The sequence below is a fragment of the Somniosus microcephalus genome, chromosome 3 (genome assembly GCF_052327205.1).
Source record: "Somniosus microcephalus isolate GS21.2 chromosome 3, FLI_Smic_1.0, whole genome shotgun sequence".
Taxonomy (NCBI): Eukaryota; Metazoa; Chordata; class Chondrichthyes; order Squaliformes; family Somniosidae; genus Somniosus; species Somniosus microcephalus.
The window spans coordinates 199460891-199480556 of NC_140989.1; positions in this window are offsets into that span (position 1 = coordinate 199460891).

Below are 19666 nucleotides of genomic sequence, written 5' to 3' on the forward strand. Positions count from 1 at the left end.
TCTCTGGTACTCTGAAACTCTGGGAATCTGAATCTCTGGGACTCTGAATCTCTGGGACTCTGAATCTCTGGGACTCTGTATCTCTGGGACGCTGAATCTCTGGGACGACTCTGAATCTCTGGGACGACTCTGAATCTCAGGGAATCTGAATCTCTGGGAATCTGAATCTCTGGGACTCTGAATCTCTGGGACGACTCTGTATCTCTGGGACGACTCTGAATATCAGGGAATCTGAATCTCTGGGAATCTGAATCTCTGTGACTCTGAATCTCTGGGAATCTGAATCTCAGGGACTCTGAATCTCTGGGACTCTGAATCTCTGGGACTCTGAATCTCTGTGACTCTGAATCTCTGGGACTCTGAATATCTGGGACACTGAATGTCTGGGACTCTGAATCTCTGGGACTCTGGATCCCTGGGACTCTGAATCTCTGGGACTCTGAATCTCTGGGACTCTGAATCTCTGGGACTCTGAATCTCTGGGACGCTGAATCACTGGGACTCTGAATCTCTGGAACTCTGAATCTCTGGGACTCTGAATCTCTGGGACTCTGAATCTCTGTGACTCTGAATCTCTGGGACTATGAATCTCTGGGACTCTGAATCTCTGCATCTCTGAATCTCTGGGTCTCTGAATCTCTGGGACTCTGAATCTCTGGGACTCTGAATCTCTGGGACTCTGAATCTCTGGGACTCTGAATCTCTGGGACTCCCCTGAATCTCTGGGACTCTGAATCTCTAGGACTCCTCTGAATCTCTGGGTCTCTGAATCTCTGGGACGCTGAATCTCTGGGACTCTGAATCTCTGGGACTCTGAATCTCTGGGACTCTGAATCTCTGCGAATCGGAATCTCTGCGACTCTGAATCTCTGCGACTCTGAATCTCTGGGACTCTGAATCTCTGCGACTCGGAATCTCTGCGACTCTGGATCTCTGCGACTCTGAATCTCTGGGACTCTGAATTTCTGTGACTCTGAATATCTGGGACTCTGAATCTCTGGGACTCCTCTGAATCTCTGGGATTCTGAATTTCTGGGACTCCTCTGAATCTCTGGGACTCTGCATCTCTGGGAATCTGAAGCTCTGGGACTCTGAATCTCTGGGACTCTGAATCTCTGGGACTCTGAATCTCTGGGACGCTGTACCTCTGGGACTCTGAAACTCGGGAATCTGAATCTCTGGGACTCTGAAACTCTGGGACTCTGAATCTCTGGGACTCTGAATCTCTGGGACGCTGAATCTCTGGGATTCTGGATCTCTGGGACTCTGAATCTCTGGGACTCTGAATCTCTGGAACACTGAATCTCTGGGACGCTGAATCTCTGGGACGCTGAATCTCTGGGACGCGGAATCTCTGGGACTCTGAATCTCTGGAACACTGAATCTCTGGGACGCTGAATCTCTGGGACGCTGAATCTCTGGGACGACTGTGAATCTCTGGGACGACTCTGAATCTCTGGGACGACTCTGAATCTCAGGGAATCTGAATCTCTGGGAATCTGAATTTCTGGGACTCTGAATCTCTGGGTCTCTGAATCTCTGGGACTCTGAATCTCTGTGACTCTGAATCTCTGGGGCTCTGAATCTCTGGGACTCTGAATCTCTGGGACTCTGAATCTCTGGAACACTGAATCTCTGGGACGCTGAATCTCTGGGACGCTGAATCTCTGGGACGCGGAATCTCTGGGACTCTGAATCTCTGGGATTCTGAATCTCTGGGACTCTGAATCTCTGGGACTCTGAACCTCTGGGACACTGAATCTCTGGGACTCTGAATCTCTGGGACTCTGAATCTCTGGGACTCTGAACCTCTGCGACTCTGAATTTCTGGGACTCTGAATCTCTGGGACTCTGAATCTCTGGGACTCTGGATCCCTGGGACTCTGAATCTCTGGGACTCTGAATCTCTGGGACTCTGAATGTCTGGGACTCTGAATTTCTGGGACGCTGAATCACTGGGACTCTGAATCTCTGGGACTCTGAATCTCTGGGACTCTGAATCTCTGTGGCTCTGAATCTCTGGGACTCTGAATCTCTGGGACGCTGAATCTCTGGGACGCTGAATCTCTGGGACTCTGAATCTCTGGGACTCTGAATCTCTGGGACTCTGAATCTCTGGGACTCTGAATCTCTGGGACTCTGAATCTCTGGGACTCTGAATCTCTGGGACACTGAATCTCTGGGACTCTGAATCCCTGGGATGCTGAATCTCTGGGAATCTGAATCTCTGGGACTCTGAAACTCTGGGAATCTGAATCTCTGGGACTCTAAATCTCTGGGACGACTCTGAATCTCTGGAGCGACTCTGAATCTCTGGGACGACTTTGAATCTCAGGAAATCTGAATCTCTGGGACTCTGAATCTCTGGGACTCTGAATCTCTGGGACGACTCTGAATCTCTGGGACGACTCTGAATCTCAGGGAATCTGAATCTCTGTGAATCTGAATCTCTTGGACTCTGAATCTCTGCGACTCAGAATCTCTGGGACTCTGAATCTCTGCGACTCTGAATCTCTGTGACTCCGAATCTCTGGGGCTCTGAATCTCTGGGACTCTGAATCTCTGGGACTCTGAATCTCTGGGACGCTGAATCTCCGGGACGCTGAATCTCTGGGACGCGGAATCTCTGGGACTCGGAATCTCTGGGACTCTGAATCTCTGGGACTCTGAATCTCTGGGACTCTGAATCTCTGGGACTCTGAATCTCTGGGACTCTGAACATCTGGGACACTGAATCTCTGGGACTCTGAATCTCTGGGACTCTGAATCTCTGGGACACTGAATCTCTGGGACTCTGAATATTTGGGACTCTGAATCTCTGGGATTCTGAATTTCTGGGACTCCTCTGAATCTCTGGGACTCTGAATCTCTGGGAATCTGAATCTCTGGGACTCTGAATCTCTGGGACTCTGAATCTCTGGGACGCTGAATCACTGGGACGCTGAATCTCTGGGACTCTGAATCTCTGGGACTCTGAATCTCTGGGACTCTGAATCCCTGGGACTCTGAATCTCTGGTACTCTGAAACTCTGGGAATCTGAATCTCTGGGACTCTGAATCTCTGGGACTCTGAATCTCTGGGACTCTGAATCTCTGGGACGCTGAATCTCTGGGATTCTGAATCTCTGGGACTCTGAATCTCTGGGACGACTCTGAATCTCTGGGACGTCTATGAATCTCTGGGACGACTCTGAATCTCAGGAAATCTGAATCTCTGGGACTCTGAATGTCTGGGACTCTGAATCTCTGGGACAACTCTGAATCTCTGGGACGACTCTGAATCTCAGGGAAACTGAATCTCTGGGAATCTGAATCTCTGGGACTCTGAATCTCTGGGACTCTGAATCTCTGGGACTCTGAATCTCTGGGACTCTGCATCTCTGGGACTCTGAATCTCTGGGACGCTGCATCGCTGGGACGCTGAATCTCTGGGAATCTGAATCTCTGGGACTCTGAATCTCTGGGTCTCTGAATCCCTGGGACACTGAATCTCTGGGACTCTGAATCCCTGGGAGTCTGAATCTCTGGGAATCTGAATCTCTGGGACTCTGAAACTCTGGGAATCTGAATCTCTGGGACTCTGAATCTCTGGGACGTCTCTGAATCTCTGGAACGACTCTGAATCTCTGGGACGACTCCGAATCTCAGGAAATCTGAATCTCTGGGACTCTGAATCTCTGGGACTCTGAATCTCTGGGACGACTCTGAATCTCTGGGACGACTCTGAATCTCAGGGAATCTGAATCACTGGGAATCTGAATCTCTGGGACTCTGAAGCTCTGGGACGCTGCATCGCTGGGACGCTGAATCTCTGGGACTCTGAATCTCTGGGACTCTGAATCTCTGGGACTCTGAATCTCTGCATCTCTGAATCTCTGGGACTCTGAATCTCTGGGACTCTGAATCTCTGGGACTCTGAATCTCTGGGACTCTGAATCTCTGGGACTCTGAATCTCTGGGACTCCCCTGAATCTCTGGGACTCTGAATCTCTAGGACTCCTCTGAATCTCTGGGTCTCTGAATTTCTGGGACTCTGAATCTCTGGGACTCCGAATCTCTGGGACTCTGAATCTCTGGGACTCTGAATCTCTGTGACTCGGAATCTCTGCGACTCTGAATCTCTGCGACTCTGAATCTCTGGGACTCTGAATTTCTGGGACTCTGAATCTCTGGGACTCTGAATCTCTGGGACTCTGAATTTCTGTGACTCTGAATATCTGGGACTCTGAATCTCTGGGATTCTGAATTTCTGGGACTCCTCTGAATCTCTGGGACTCTGAATCTCTGGGAAACTGAATCTCTGGGACTCTGAATCTCTGGGACTCTGAAGCTCTGGGACTCTGAATCTCTGGGACGCTGAATCTCTGGGACGCTGAATCTCTGGGACACTGAATCTCTGGGACTCTGAATCTCTGGGACTCTGAATCTCTGGGACTCTGAATCTCTGGGACTCTGAATCCCTGGGACTCTGAATCTCTGGTACTCTGAAACTCTGGGAATCTGAATCTCTGGGACTCTGAATCTCTGGGACTCTGAATCTCTGGGACTCTGTATCTCTGGGACGCTGAATCTCTGGGACGACTCTGAATCTCTGGGACGACTCTGAATCTCAGGGAATCTGAATCTCTGGGAATCTGAATCTCTGGGACTCTGAATCTCTGGGACGACTCTGTATCTCTGGGACGACTCTGAATCTCAGGGAATCTGAATCTCTGGGAATCTGAATCTCTGTGACTCTGAATCTCTGGGAATCTGAATCTCTGGGACTCTGAATCTCTGGGACTCTGAATCTCTGGGACTCTGAATCTCTGGGACTCTGAATCTCTGGGACTCTGAATATCTGGGACACTGAATGTCTGGGACTCTGAATCTCTGGGACTCTGGATCCCTGGGACTCTGAATCTCTGGGACTCTGAATCTCTGGGACTCTGAATCTCTGGGACTCTGAATCTCTGGGACGCTGAATCACTGGGACTCTGAATCTCTGGAACTCTGAATCTCTGGGACTCTGAATCTCTGGGACTCTGAATCTCTGTGACTCTGAATCTCTGGGACTATGAATCTCTGGGACTCTGAATCTCTGCATCTCTGAATCTCTGGGTCTCTGAATCTCTGGGACTCTGAATCTCTGGGACTCTGAATCTCTGGGACTCTGAATCTCTGGGACTCTGAATCTCTGGGACTTCCCTGAATCTCTGGGACTCTGAATCTCTAGGACTCCTCTGAATCTCTGGGTCTCTGAATCTCTGGGACGCTGAATCTCTGGGACTCTGAATCTCTGGGACTCTGAATCTCTGGGACTCTGAATCTCTGCGAATCGGAATCTCTGCGATTCTGAATCTCTGCGACTCTGAATCTCTGGGACTCTGAATCTCTGTGACTCGGAATCTCTGCGACTCTGGATCTCTGCGACTCTGAATCTCTGGGACTCTGAATTTCTGTGACTCTGAATATCTGGGACTCTGAATCTCTGGGACTCCTCTGAATCTCTGGAACTCTGAATCTCTGGGACTCTGAATCTCTGGGACTCTGAATCTCTGTGACTCTGAATCTCTGGGACTATGAATCTCTGGGACTCTGAATCTCTGCATCTCTGAATCTCTGGGTCTCTGAATCTCTGGGACTCTGAATCTCTGGGACTCTGAATCTCTGGGACTCTGAATCTCTGGGACTCTGAATCTCTGGGACTCCCCTGAATCTCTGGGACTCTGAATCTCTAGGACTCCTCTGAATCTCTGGGTCTCTGAATCTCTGGGACGCTGAATCTCTGGGACTCTGAATCTCTGGGACTCTGAAACTCTGGGACTCTGAATCTCTGCGAATCGGAATCTCTGCGACTCTGAATCTCTGCGACTCTGAATCTCTGGGACTCTGAATCTCTGTGACTCGGAATCTCTGCGACTCTGGATCTCTGCGACTCTGAATCTCTGGGACTCTGAATTTCTGTGACTCTGAATATCTGGGACTCTGAATCTCTGGGACTCCTCTGAATCTCTGGGATTCTGAATTTCTGGGACTCCTCTGAATCTCTGGGACTCTGCATCTCTGGGAATCTGAATCTCTGGGACTCTGAATCTCTGGGACTCTGAATCTCTGGGACTCTGAATCTCTGGGACGCTGTACCTCTGGGACTCTGAGTCTCTGGGACTCTGAATCTCTGGGACTCTGAATCTCAGGGACTCTGAATCTCTGGTACTCTGAATCTCTGGGACTCTGAATCCCTGGGACTCTGAATCTCTGGTACTCTGAAACTCGGGAATCTGAATCTCTGGGACTCTGAAACTCTGGGACTCTGAATCTCTGGGACTCTGAATCTCTGGGACGCTGAATCTCTGGGATTCTGGATCTCTGGGACTCTGAATCTCTGGGACTCTGAATCTCTGGAACACTGAATCTCTGGGACGCTGAATCTCTGGGATGCTGAATCTCTGGGACGCGGAATCTCTGGGACTCTGAATCTCTGGAACACTGAATCTCTGGGACGCTGAATCTCTGGGACGCTGAATCTCTGGGACGACTGTGAATCTCTGGGACGACTCTGAATCTCTGGGACGACTCTGAATCTCAGGGAATCTGAATCTCTGGGAATCTGAATTTCTGGGACTCTGTATCTCTGGGTCTCTGAATCTCTGGGACTCTGAATCTCTGCGACTCTGAATCTCGGGGACTCTGAATCTCTGGGACTCTGAATCTCTGGGACTCTGAATCTCAGGAACACTGAATCTCTGGGACGCTGAATCTCTGGGACGCTGAATCTCTGGGACGCGGAATCTCTGGGACTCTGAATCTCTGGGACTCTGAATCTCTGGGACTCTGAATCTCTGGGACTCTGAACCTCTGGGACACTGAATCTCTGGGACTCTGAATCTCTGGGACTCTGAATCTCTGGGACTCTGTACCTCTGCGACTCTGAATTTCTGGGACTCTGAATCTCTGGGACTCTGAATCTCTGGGACTCTGGATCCCTGGGACTCTGAATCTCTGGGACTCTGAATCTCTGGGACTCTGAATGTCTGGGACTCTGAATTTCTGGGACGCTGAATCACTGGGACTCTGAATCTCTGGGACTCTGAATCTCTGGGACTCTGAATCTCTGTGGCTCTGAATCTCTGGGACTCTGAATCTCTGGGACGCTGAATCTCTGGGACGCTGAATCTCTGGGACTCTGAATCTCTGGGACTCTGAATCTCTGGGACTCTGAATCTCTGGGACTCTGAATCTCTGGGACTCTGAATCTCTGGGACTCTGAATCTCTGGGACACTGAATCTCTGGGACTCTGAATCCCTGGGATGCTGAATCTCTGGGAATCTGAATCTCTGGGACTCTGAAACTCTGGGAATCTGAATCTCTGGGACTCTAAATCTCTGGGACGACTCTGAATCTCTGGAGCGACTCTGAATCTCTGGGACGACTTTGAATCTCAGGAAATCTGAATCTCTGGGACTCTGAATCTCTGGGAATCTGAATCTCTGGGACACTGAATCTCTGGGACTCTGAATATTTGGGACTCTGAATCTCTGGGATTCTGAATTTCTGGGACTCCTCTGAATCTCTGGGACTCTGAATCTCTGGGAATCTGAATCTCTGGGACTCTGAATCTCTGGGACTCTGAATCTCTGGGACACTGAATCTCTGGGATGCTGAATCTCTGGGACTCTGAATCTCTGGGACTCTGAATCTCTGGGACTCTGAATCCCTGGGACTCTGAATCTCTGGTACTCTGAAACTCTGGGAATCTGAATCTCTGGGACTCTGAATCTCTGGGACTCTGAATCTCTGGGACTCTGAATCTCTGGGACGCTGAATCTCTGGGATTCTGAATCTCTGGGACTCTGAATCTCTGGGACGACTCTGAATCTCTGGGACGACTATGAATCTCTGGGACGACTCTGAATCTCAGGAAATCTGAATCTCTGGGACTCTGAATGTCTGGGACTCTGAATCTCTGGGACAACTCTGAATCTCTGGGACGACTCTGAATCTCAGGGAAACTGAATCTCTGGGAATCTGAATCTCTGGGACTCTGAATCTCTGGGACTCTGAATCTCTGGGACTCTGAATCTCTGGGACTCTGCATCTCTGGGACTCTGAATCTCTGGGACGCTGCATCGCTGGGACGCTGAATCTCTGGGAATCTGAATCTCTGGGACTCTGAATCTCTGGGACTCTGAATGTCTGGGACTCTGAATTTCTGGGACGCTGAACCTCTGTGACACTGAATCTCTGGGACTCTGAATCTCTGGGACTCTGAATCTCTGCGAATCTGAATTTCTGGGACTCTGAATCTCTGGGACTCTGAATCTCTGGGACACTGGATCCCTGGGACTCTGAATCTCTGGGACTCTGAATGTCTGGGACTCTGAATCTCTGGGACTCTGAATCTCTGGGATGCTGAATCACTGGGACTCTGAATCTCTGGGACTCTGAATCTCTGGTACTCTGAATCTCTGTGACTCTGAATCTCTGGGACTCTGAATCTCTGGGACGCTGAATCTCTGGGACTCTGAATCTCTGGGACTCTGAATCTCTGGGTCTCTGAATCCCTGGGACACTGAATCTCTGGGACTCTGAATCCCTGGGAGTCTGAATCTCTGGGAATCTGAATCTCTGGGACTCTGAAACTCTGGGAATCTGAATCTCTGGGACTCTGAATCTCTGGGACGTCTCTGAATCTCTGGAACGACTCTGAATCTCTGGGACGACTCCGAATCTCAGGAAATCTGAATCTCTGGGACTCTGAATCTCTGGGACTCTGAATCTCTGGGACGACTCTGAATCTCTGGGACGACTCTGAATCTCAGGGAATCTGAATCACTGGGAATCTGAATCTCTGGGACTCTGAATCTCTGGGACGCTGCATCGCTGGGACGCTGAATCTCTGGGACTCTGAATCTCTGGGACTCTGAATCTCTGGGACTCTGAATCTCTGCATCTCTGAATCTCTGGGACTCTGAATCTCTGGGACTCTGAATCTCTGGGACTCTGAATCTCTGGGACTCTGAATCTCTTGGACTCTGAATCTCTGGGACTCCCCTGAATCTCTGGGACTCTGAATCTCTAGGACTGCTCTGAATCTCTGGGTCTCTGAATCTCTGGGACTCTGAATCTCTGGGACTCCGAATCTCTGGGACTCTGAATCTCTGGGACTCTGAATCTCTGCGACTCGGAATCTCTGCGACTCTGAATCTCTGCGACTCTGAATCTCTGGGACTCTGAATTTCTGGGACTCTGAATCTCTGGGACTCTGAATCTCTGGGACTCTGAATTTCTGTGACTCTGAATATCTGGGACTCTGAATCTCTGGGATTCTGAATTTCTGGGACTCCTCTGAATCTCTGGGACTCTGAATCTCTGGGAAACTGAATCTCTGGGACTCTGAATCTCTGGGACTCTGAAGCTCTGGGACTCTGAATCTCTGGGACGCTGAATCTCTGGGACGCTGAATCTCTGGGACTCTGAATCTCTGGGACTCTGAATCTCTGGGACTCTGAATCTCTGGGACTCTGAATCCCTGGGACTCTGAATCTCTGGTACTCTGAAACTCTGGGAATCTGAATCTCTGGGACTCTGAATCTCTGGGACTCTGAATCTCTGGGACTCTGTATCTCTGGGACGCTGAATCTCTGGGACGACTCTGAATCTCTGGGACGACTCTGAATCTCAGGGAATCTGAATCTCTGGGAATCTGAATCTCTGGGACTCTGAATCTCTGGGACGACTCTGTATCTCTGGGACGACTCTGAATCTCAGGGAATCTGAATCTCTGGGAATCTGAATCTCTGTGACTCTGAATCTCTGGGAATCTGAATCTCTGGGACTCTGAATCTCTGGGACTCTGAATATCTGGGACACTGAATGTCTGGGACTCTGAATCTCTGGGACTCTGGATCCCTGGGACTCTGAATCTCTGGGACTCTGAATCTCTGGGACTCTGAATCTCTGGGACTCTGAATCTCTGGGACGCTGAATCACTGGGACACTGAATCTCTGGAACTCTGAATCTCTGGGACTCTGAATCTCTGGGACTCTGAATCTCTGTGACTCTGAATCTCTGGGACTATGAATCTCTGGGACTCTGAATCTCTGCATCTCTGAATCTCTGGGTCTCTGAATCTCTGGGACTCTGAATCTCTGGGACTCTGAATCTCTGGGACTCTGAATCTCTGGGACTCTGAATCTCTGGGACTCCCCTGAATCTCTGGGACTCTGAATCTCTAGGACTCCTCTGAATCTCTGGGTCTCTGAATCTCTGGGACGCTGAATCTCTGGGACTCTGAATCTCTGGGACTCTGAATCTCTGGGACTCTGAACCTCTGCGAATCGGAATCTCTGCGACTCTGAATCTCTGCGACTCTGAATCTCTGGGACTCTGAATCTCTGCGACTCGGAATCTCTGGGACTCTGAATCTCTGGGATGCTGAATCACTGGGACTCTGAATCTCTGGGACTCTGAATCTCTGGGACTCTGAATCTCTGTGACTCTGAATCTCTGGGACTCTGAATCTCTGGGACGCTGAATCTCTGGGACTCTGAATCTCTGGGACTCTGAATCTCTGGGTCTCTGAATCCCTGGGACACTGAATCTCTGGGACTCTGAATCCCTGGGAGTCTGAATCTCTGGGAATCTGAATCTCTGGGACTCTGAAACTCTGGGAATCTGAATCTCTGGGACTCTGAATCTCTGGGACGTCTCTGAATCTCTGGAACGACTCTGAATCTCTGGGACGACTCCGAATCTCAGGAAATCTGAATCTCTGGGACTCTGAATCTCTGGGACTCTGAATCTCTGGGACGACTCTGAATCTCTGGGACGACTCTGAATCTCAGGGAATCTGAATCACTGGGAATCTGAATCTCTGGGACTCTGAATCTCTGGGACGCTGCATCGCTGGGACGCTGAATCTCTGGGACTCTGAATCTCTGGGACTCTGAATCTCTGGGACTCTGAATCTCTGGGACTCTGAATCTCTGGGACTCTGAATCTCTGGGACTCTGAATCTCTGGGACTCTGAATCTCTGGGACTCTGAATCTCTGGGACTCCCCTGAATCTCTGGGACTCTGAATCTCTAGGACTCCTCTGAATCTCTGGGTCTCTGAATCTCTGGGACTCTGAATCTCTGGGACTCCGAATCTCTGGGACTCTGAATCTCTGGGACTCTGAATCTCTGCGACTCAGAATCTCTGCGACTCTGAATCTCTGCGACTCTGAATCTCTGGGACTCTGAATTTCTGGGACTCTGAATCTCTGGGACTCTGAATCTCTGGGACTCTGAATTTCTGTGACTCTGAATATCTGGGACTCTGAATCTCTGGGATTCTGAATTTCTGGGACTCCTCTGAATCTCTGGGACTCTGAATCTCTGGGAAACTGAATCTCTGGGACTCTGAATCTCTGGGACTCTGAAGCTCTGGGACTCTGAATCTCTGGGACGCTGAATCTCTGGGACGCTGAATCTCTGGGACTCTGAATCTCTGGGACTCTGAATCTCTGGGACTCTGAATCTCTGGGACTCTGAATCTCTGGGACTCTGAATCCCTGGGACTCTGAATCTCTGGTACTCTGAAACTCTGGGAATCTGAATCTCTGGGACTCTGAATCTCTGGGACTCTGAATCTCTGGGACTCTGTATCTCTGGGACGCTGAATCTCTGGGACGACTCTGAATCTCTGGGACGACTCTGAATCTCAGGGAATCTGAATCTCTGGGAATCTGAATCTCTGGGACTCTGAATCTCTGGGACGACTCTGTATCTCTGGGACGTCTCTGAATCTCAGGGAATCTGAATCTCTGGGAATCTGAATCTCTGTGACTCTGAATCTCTGGGAATCTGAATCTCTGGGACTCTGAATCTCTGGGACTCTGAATCTCTGGGACTCTGAATCTCTGGGACTCTGAATCTCTGGGACTCTGAATATCTGGGACACTGAATGTCTGGGACTCTGAATCTCTGGGACTCTGGATCCCTGGGACTCTGAATCTCTGGGACTCTGAATCTCTGGGACTCTGAATCTCTGGGACTCTGAATCTCTGGGACGCTGAATCACTGGGACTCTGAATCTCTGGAACTCTGAATCTCTGGGACTCTGAATCTCTGGGACTCTGAATCTCTGTGACTCTGAATCTCTGGGACTATGAATCTCTGGGACTCTGAATCTCTGCATCTCTGAATCTCTGGGTCTCTGAATCTCTGGGACTCTGAATCTCTGGGACTCTGAATCTCTGGGACTCTGAATCTCTGGGACTCTGAATCTCTGGGACTCCCCTGAATCTCTGGGACTCTGAATCTCTAGGACTCCTCTGAATCTCTGGGTCTCTGAATCTCTGGGACGCTGAATCTCTGGGACTCTGAATCTCTGGGACTCTGAATCTCTGGGACTCTGAATCTCTGCGAATCGGAATCTCTGCGACTCTGAATCTCTGCGACTCTGAATCTCTGGGACTCTGAATCTCTGCGACTCGGAATCTCTGCGACTCTGGATCTCTGCGACTCTGAATCTCTGGGACTCTGAATTTCTGTGACTCTGAATATCTGGGACTCTGAATCTCTGGGACTCCTCTGAATCTCTGGGATTCTGAATTTCTGGGACTCCTCTGAATCTCTGGGACTCTGCATCTCTGGGAATCTGAATCTCTGGGACTCTGAATCTCTGGGACTCTGAATCTCTGGGACTCTGAATCTCTGGGACGCTGTACCTCTGGGACTCTGAGTCTCTGGGACTCTGAATCTCTGGGACTCTGAATCTCTGGGACTCTGAATCTCTGGTACTCTGAATCTCTGGGACTCTGAATCCCTGGGACTCTGAATCTCTGGTACTCTGAAACTCGGGAATCTGAATCTCTGGGACTCTGAAACTCTGGGACTCTGAATCTCTGGGACTCTGAATCTCTGGGACGCTGAATCTCTGGGATTCTGGATCTCTGGGACTCTGAATCTCTGGGACTCTGAATCTCTGGAACACTGAATCTCTGGGACGCTGAATCTCTGGGACGCTGAATCTCTGGGACGCGGAATCTCTGGGACTCTGAATCTCTGGGATGCTGAATCACTGGGACTCTGAATCTCTGGGACTCTGAATCTCTGGGACTCTGAATCTCTGTGACTCTGAATCTCTGGGACTCTGAATCTCTGGGACGCTGAATCTCTGGGACTCTGAATCTCTGGGACTCTGAATCTCTGGGTCTCTGAATCCCTGGGACACTGAATCTCTGGGACTCTGAATCCCTGGGAGTCTGAATCTCTGGGAATCTGAATCTCTGGGACTCTGAAACTCTGGGAATCTGAATCTCTGGGACTCTGAATCTCTGGGACGTCTCTGAATCTCTGGAACGACTCTGAATCTCTGGGACGACTCCGAATCTCAGGAAATCTGAATCTCTGGGACTCTGAATCTCTGGGACTCTGAATCTCTGGGACGACTCTGAATCTCTGGGACGACTCTGAATCTCAGGGAATCTGAATCACTGGGAATCTGAATCTCTGGGACTCTGAATCTCTGGGACGCTGCATCGCTGGGACGCTGAATCTCTGGGACTCTGAATCTCTGGGACTCTGAATCTCTGGGACTCTGAATCTCTGCATCTCTGAATCTCTGGGACTCTGAATCTCTGGGACTCTGAATCTCTGGGACTCTGAATCTCTGGGACTCTGAATCTCTGGGACTCCCCTGAATCTCTGGGACTCTGAATCTCTAGGACTCCTCTGAATCTCTGGGTCTCTGAATCTCTGGGACTCTGAATCTCTGGGACTCCGAATCTCTGGGACTCTGAATCTCTGGGACTCTGAATCTCTGCGACTCAGAATCTCTGCGACTCTGAATCTCTGCGACTCTGAATCTCTGGGACTCTGAATTTCTGGGACTCTGAATCTCTGGGACTCTGAATCTCTGGGACTCTGAATTTCTGTGACTCTGAATATCTGGGACTCTGAATCTCTGGGATTCTGAATTTCTGGGACTCCTCTGAATCTCTGGGACTCTGAATCTCTGGGAAACTGAATCTCTGGGACTCTGAATCTCTGGGACTCTGAAGCTCTGGGACTCTGAATCTCTGGGACGCTGAATCTCTGGGACGCTGAATCTCTGGGACTCTGAATCTCTGGGACTCTGAATCTCTGGGACTCTGAATCTCTGGGACTCTGAATCTCTGGGACTCTGAATCCCTGGGACTCTGAATCTCTGGTACTCTGAAACTCTGGGAATCTGAATCTCTGGGACTCTGAATCTCTGGGACTCTGAATCTCTGGGACTCTGTATCTCTGGGACGCTGAATCTCTGGGACGACTCTGAATCTCTGGGACGACTCTGAATCTCAGGGAATCTGAATCTCTGGGAATCTGAATCTCTGGGACTCTGAATCTCTGGGACGACTCTGTATCTCTGGGACGACTCTGAATCTCAGGGAATCTGAATCTCTGGGAATCTGAATCTCTGTGACTCTGAATCTCTGGGAATCTGAATCTCTGGGACTCTGAATCTCTGGGACTCTGAATCTCTGGGACTCTGAATCTCTGGGACTCTGAATCTCTGGGACTCTGAATATCTGGGACACTGAATGTCTGGGACTCTGAATCTCTGGGACTCTGGATCCCTGGGACTCTGAATCTCTGGGACTCTGAATCTCTGGGACTCTGAATCTCTGGGACTCTGAATCTCTGGGACGCTGAATCACTGGGACTCTGAATCTCTGGAACTCTGAATCTCTGGGACTCTGAATCTCTGGGACTCTGAATCTCTGTGACTCTGAATCTCTGGGACTATGAATCTCTGGGACTCTGAATCTCTGCATCTCTGAATCTCTGGGTCTCTGAATCTCTGGGACTCTGAATCTCTGGGACTCTGAATCTCTGGGACTCTGAATCTCTGGGACTCTGAATCTCTGGGACTCCCCTGAATCTCTGGGACTCTGAATCTCTAGGACTCCTCTGAATCTCTGGGTCTCTGAATCTCTGGGACGCTGAATCTCTGGGACTCTGAATCTCTGGGACTCTGAATCTCTGGGACTCTGAATCTCTGCGAATCGGAATCTCTGCGACTCTGAATCTCTGCGACTCTGAATCTCTGGGACTCTGAATCTCTGCGACTCGGAATCTCTGCGACTCTGGATCTCTGCGACTCTGAATCTCTGGGACTCTGAATTTCTGTGACTCTGAATATCTGGGACTCTGAATCTCTGGGACTCCTCTGAATCTCTGGGATTCTGAATTTCTGGGACTCCTCTGAATCTCTGGGACTCTGCATCTCTGGGAATCTGAATCTCTGGGACTCTGAATCTCTGGGACTCTGAATCTCTGGGACTCTGAATCTCTGGTACTCTGAATCTCTGGGACTCTGAATCCCTGGGACTCTGAATCTCTGGTACTCTGAAACTCGGGAATCTGAATCTCTGGGACTCTGAAACTCTGGGACTCTGAATCTCTGGGACTCTGAATCTCTGGGACGCTGAATCTCTGGGATTTTGGATATCTGGGACTCTGAATCTCTGGGACTCTGAATCTCTGGAACACTGAATCTCTGGGACGCTGAATCTCTGGGACGCTGAATCTCTGGGACGCGGAATCTCTGGGACTCTGAATCTCTGGAACACTGAATCTCTGGGACGCTGAATCTCTGGGATGCTGAATCTCTGGGACGACTGTGAATCTCTGGGACGACTCTGAATCTCTGGGACGACTCTGAATCTCAGGGAATCTGAATCTCTGGGAATCTGAATTTCTGGGACTCTGTATCTCTGGGTCTCTGAATCTCTGGGACTCTGAATCTCTGCGACTCTGAATCTCTGGGACTCTGAATCTCTGGGACTCTGAATCTCTGGGACTCTGAATCTCAGGAACACTGAATCTCTGGGACGCTGAATCTCTGGGACGCTGAATCTCTGGGACACGGAATCTCTGGGACTCTGAATCTCTGGGACTCTGAATCTCTGGGACTCTGAATCTCTGGGACTCTGAACCTCTGGGACACTGAATCTCTGGGACTCTGAATCTCTGGGACTCTGAATCTCTGGTACTCTGAACCTCTGCGACTCTGAATTTCTGGGACTCTGAATCTCTGGGACTCTGAATCTCTGGGACTCTGGATCCCTGGGACTCTGAATCTCTGGGACTCCGAATCTCTGGGACTCTGAATGTCTGGGACTCTGAATTTCTGGGACGCTGAATCACTGGGACTCTGAATCTCTGGGACTCTGAATCTCTGGGACTCTGAATCTCTGTGGCTCTGAATCTCTGGGACTCTGAATCTCTGGGACGCTGAATCTCTGGGACGCTGAATCTCTGGGACTCTGAATCTCTGGGACTCTGAATCTCTGGGACTCTGAATCTCTGGGACTCTGAATCTCTGGGACTCTGAATCTCTGGGACTCTGAATCTCTGGGACACTGAATCTCTGGGACTCTGAATCCCTGGGATGCTGAATCTCTGGGAATCTGAATCTCTGGGACTCTGAAACTCTGGGAATCTGAATCTCTGGGACTCTAAATCTCTGGGACGACTCTGAATCTCTGGAGCGACTCTGAATCTCTTGGACGACTTTGAATCTCAGGAAATCTGAATCTCTGGGACTCTGAATCTCTGGGACTCTGAATCTCTGGGACGACTCTGAATCTCTGGGACGACTCTGAATCTCAGGGAATCTGAATCTCTGTGAATCTGAATCTCTTGGACTCTGAATCTCTGCGACTCAGAATCTCTGGGACTCTGAATCTCTGCGACTCTGAATCTCTGTGACTCCGAATCTCTGGGGCTCTGAATCTCTGGGACTCTGAATCTCTGGGACTCTGAATCTCTGGGACGCTGAATCTCCGGGACGCTGAATCTCTGGGACGCGGAATCTCTGGGACTCGGAATCTCTGGGACTCTGAATCTCTGGGACTCTGAATCTCTGGGACTCTGAATCTCTGGGACTCTGAACATCTGGGACACTGAATCTCTGGGACTCTGAATCTCTGGGACTCTGAATCTCTGGGACACTGAATCTCTGGGACTGTGAATTTCTGGGACTCTGAATCTCTGGGACTCTGAATCTCTGGGACTCTGAATCTCTGGGACTCTGAATCCCTGGGACTCTGAATCTCTGGGAATCTGAATCTCTGGGACTCTGAAACTCTGGGAATCTGAATCTCTGGGACTCTGAACCTCTGGGAATCTGAATCTCTGGGACTCTGAATCTCTGGGACGCTGAATCTCTGGGATTCTGAATCTCTGGGACTCTGAATCTCTGGGACGACTCTGAATCTCTGGGATGACTCTGAATCTCTGGGACGACTCTGAATCTCAGGGAATCTGAATCTCTGGGAATCTGAATCACTGGGACTCTGAATCTCTGGGACGACTCTGTATCTCTGGGACGACTCTGAATCTCAGGGAAGCTGAATCTCTGGGAATCTGAATCTCTGGGACTCTGAATTTCTGGGAATCCGAATCTCTGGGACTCTGAATCTCTGGGACTCTGAATCTCTGGGACTCTCAATCTCTGGGACTCTGAATCTCTGGGACTCTGAATATCTGGGACACTGAATCTCTGGGACTCTGAATCTCTGGGACTCTGGATCCCTGGGACTCTGAATCTCTGGGACTCTGAATCTCTGGGACTCTGAATGTCTGGGACTCTGAATCTCTGGGACTCTGAATCTCTGGGACGCTGAATCACTGGGACTCTGAATCTCTGGAACTCTGAATCTCTGGGACTCTGAATCTCTGGGACTCTGAATCTCTGTGACTCTGAATCTCTGGGACTATGAATCTCTGGGACTCTGAATCTCTGCATCTCTGAATCTCTGGGACTCTGAATCTCTGGGACTCTGAATCTCTGGGACTCTGAATCTCTGGGACTCTGAATCTCTGCGACTCGGAATCTCTGCGACTCTGTATCTCTGCGACTCTGAATCTCTGGGACTCTGAATTTCTGGGACTCTGAATCTCTGGGACTCTGAATCTCTGGGACTCTGAATTTCTGTGACTCTGAATATCTGGGACTCCTCTGAATCTCGGGACTCTGAATCTCTGGGAAACTGAATCTCTGGGACTCTGAATCTCTGGGACTCTGAAGCTCTGGGACTCTGAATCTCTGGGACGCTGAATCTCTGGGACGCTGAATCTCTGGGACTCTGAATCTCTGGGACTCTGAATCTCTGGGACTCTGAATCTCTGGGACTCTGAATCTCTGGGACTCTGAATCCCTGGGACTCTGAATCTCTGGGACGACTCTGAATCTCTGGGACGACTCTGAATCTCTGGGACGACTCTGAATCTCAGGGAATCTGAATCCCTGGGACTCTGAATCTCTGGGACGACTCTGTATCTCTGGGACGACTCTGAATCTCAGGGAAGCTGAATCTCTGGGAATCTGAATCTCTGGGACTCTGAATTTCTGGGAATCTGAATCTCTGGGACTCTGAATCTCTGGGACTCTGAATCTCTGGGACTCTCAATCTCTGGGACTCTGAATCTCTGGGACTCTGAATATCTGGGACACTGAATCTCTGGGACTCTGAATCTCTGGGACTCTGGATCCCTGGGACTCTGAATCTCTGGGACTCTGAATCTCTGGGACTCTGAATGTCTGGGACTCTGAATCTCTGGGACTCTGAATCTCTGTGACTCTGAATCTCTGGGACTATGAATCTCTGGGACTCTGAATCTCTGCATCTCTGAATCTCTGGGACTCTGAATCTCTGGGACTCTGAATCTCTGGGACTCTGAATCTCTGGGACTCTGAATCTCTGCGACTCGGAATCTCTGCGACTCTGAATCTCTGCGACTCTGTATCTCTGGGACTCTGAATTTCTGGGACTCTGAATCTCTGGGACTCTGAATCTCTGGGACTCTGAATTTCTGTGACTCTGAATATCTGGGACTCTGAATCTCTGGGATTCTGAATTTCTGGGACTCCTCTGAATCTCTGGGACTCTGAATCTCTGGGAAACTGAATCTCTGGGACTCTGAATCTCTGGGACTCTGAAGCTCTGGGTCTCTGAATCTCTGGGGCGCTGAATCTCTGGGACGCTGAATCTCTGGGACTCTGAATCTCTGGGACTCTGAATCTCTGGGACTCTGAATCTCTGGGACTCTGAATCCCTGGGACTCTGAATCTCTGGTACTCTGAAACTCTGGGAATCTGAATCTCTGGGACTCTGAATCTCTGGGACTCTGAATCTCTGGGACTCTGTATCTCTGGGACGCTGAATCTCTGGGACGACTCTGAATCTCTGGGACGACTCTGAATCTCAGGGAATCTGAATCTCTGGGAATCTGAATCTCTGGGACTCTGAATCTCTGGGACGACTCTGTATCTCTGGGACGACTCTGAATCTCAGGGAATCTGAATCTCTGGGAATCTGAATCTCTGTGACTCTGAATCTCTGGGAATCTGAATCTCTGGGACTCTGAATCTCTGGGACTCTGAATCTCTGGGACTCTGAATCTCTGGGACTCTGAATCTCTGGGACTCTGAATATCTGGGACACTGAATGTCTGGGACTCTGAATCTCTGGGACTCTGGATCCCTGGGACTCTGAATCTCTGGGACTCTGAATCTCTGGGACTCTGAATCTCTGGGACTCTGAATCTCTGGGACGCTGAATCACTGGGACTCTGAATCTCTGGAACTCCGAATCTCTGGGACTCTGAATCTCTGGGACTCTGAATCTCTGTGACTCTGAATCTCTG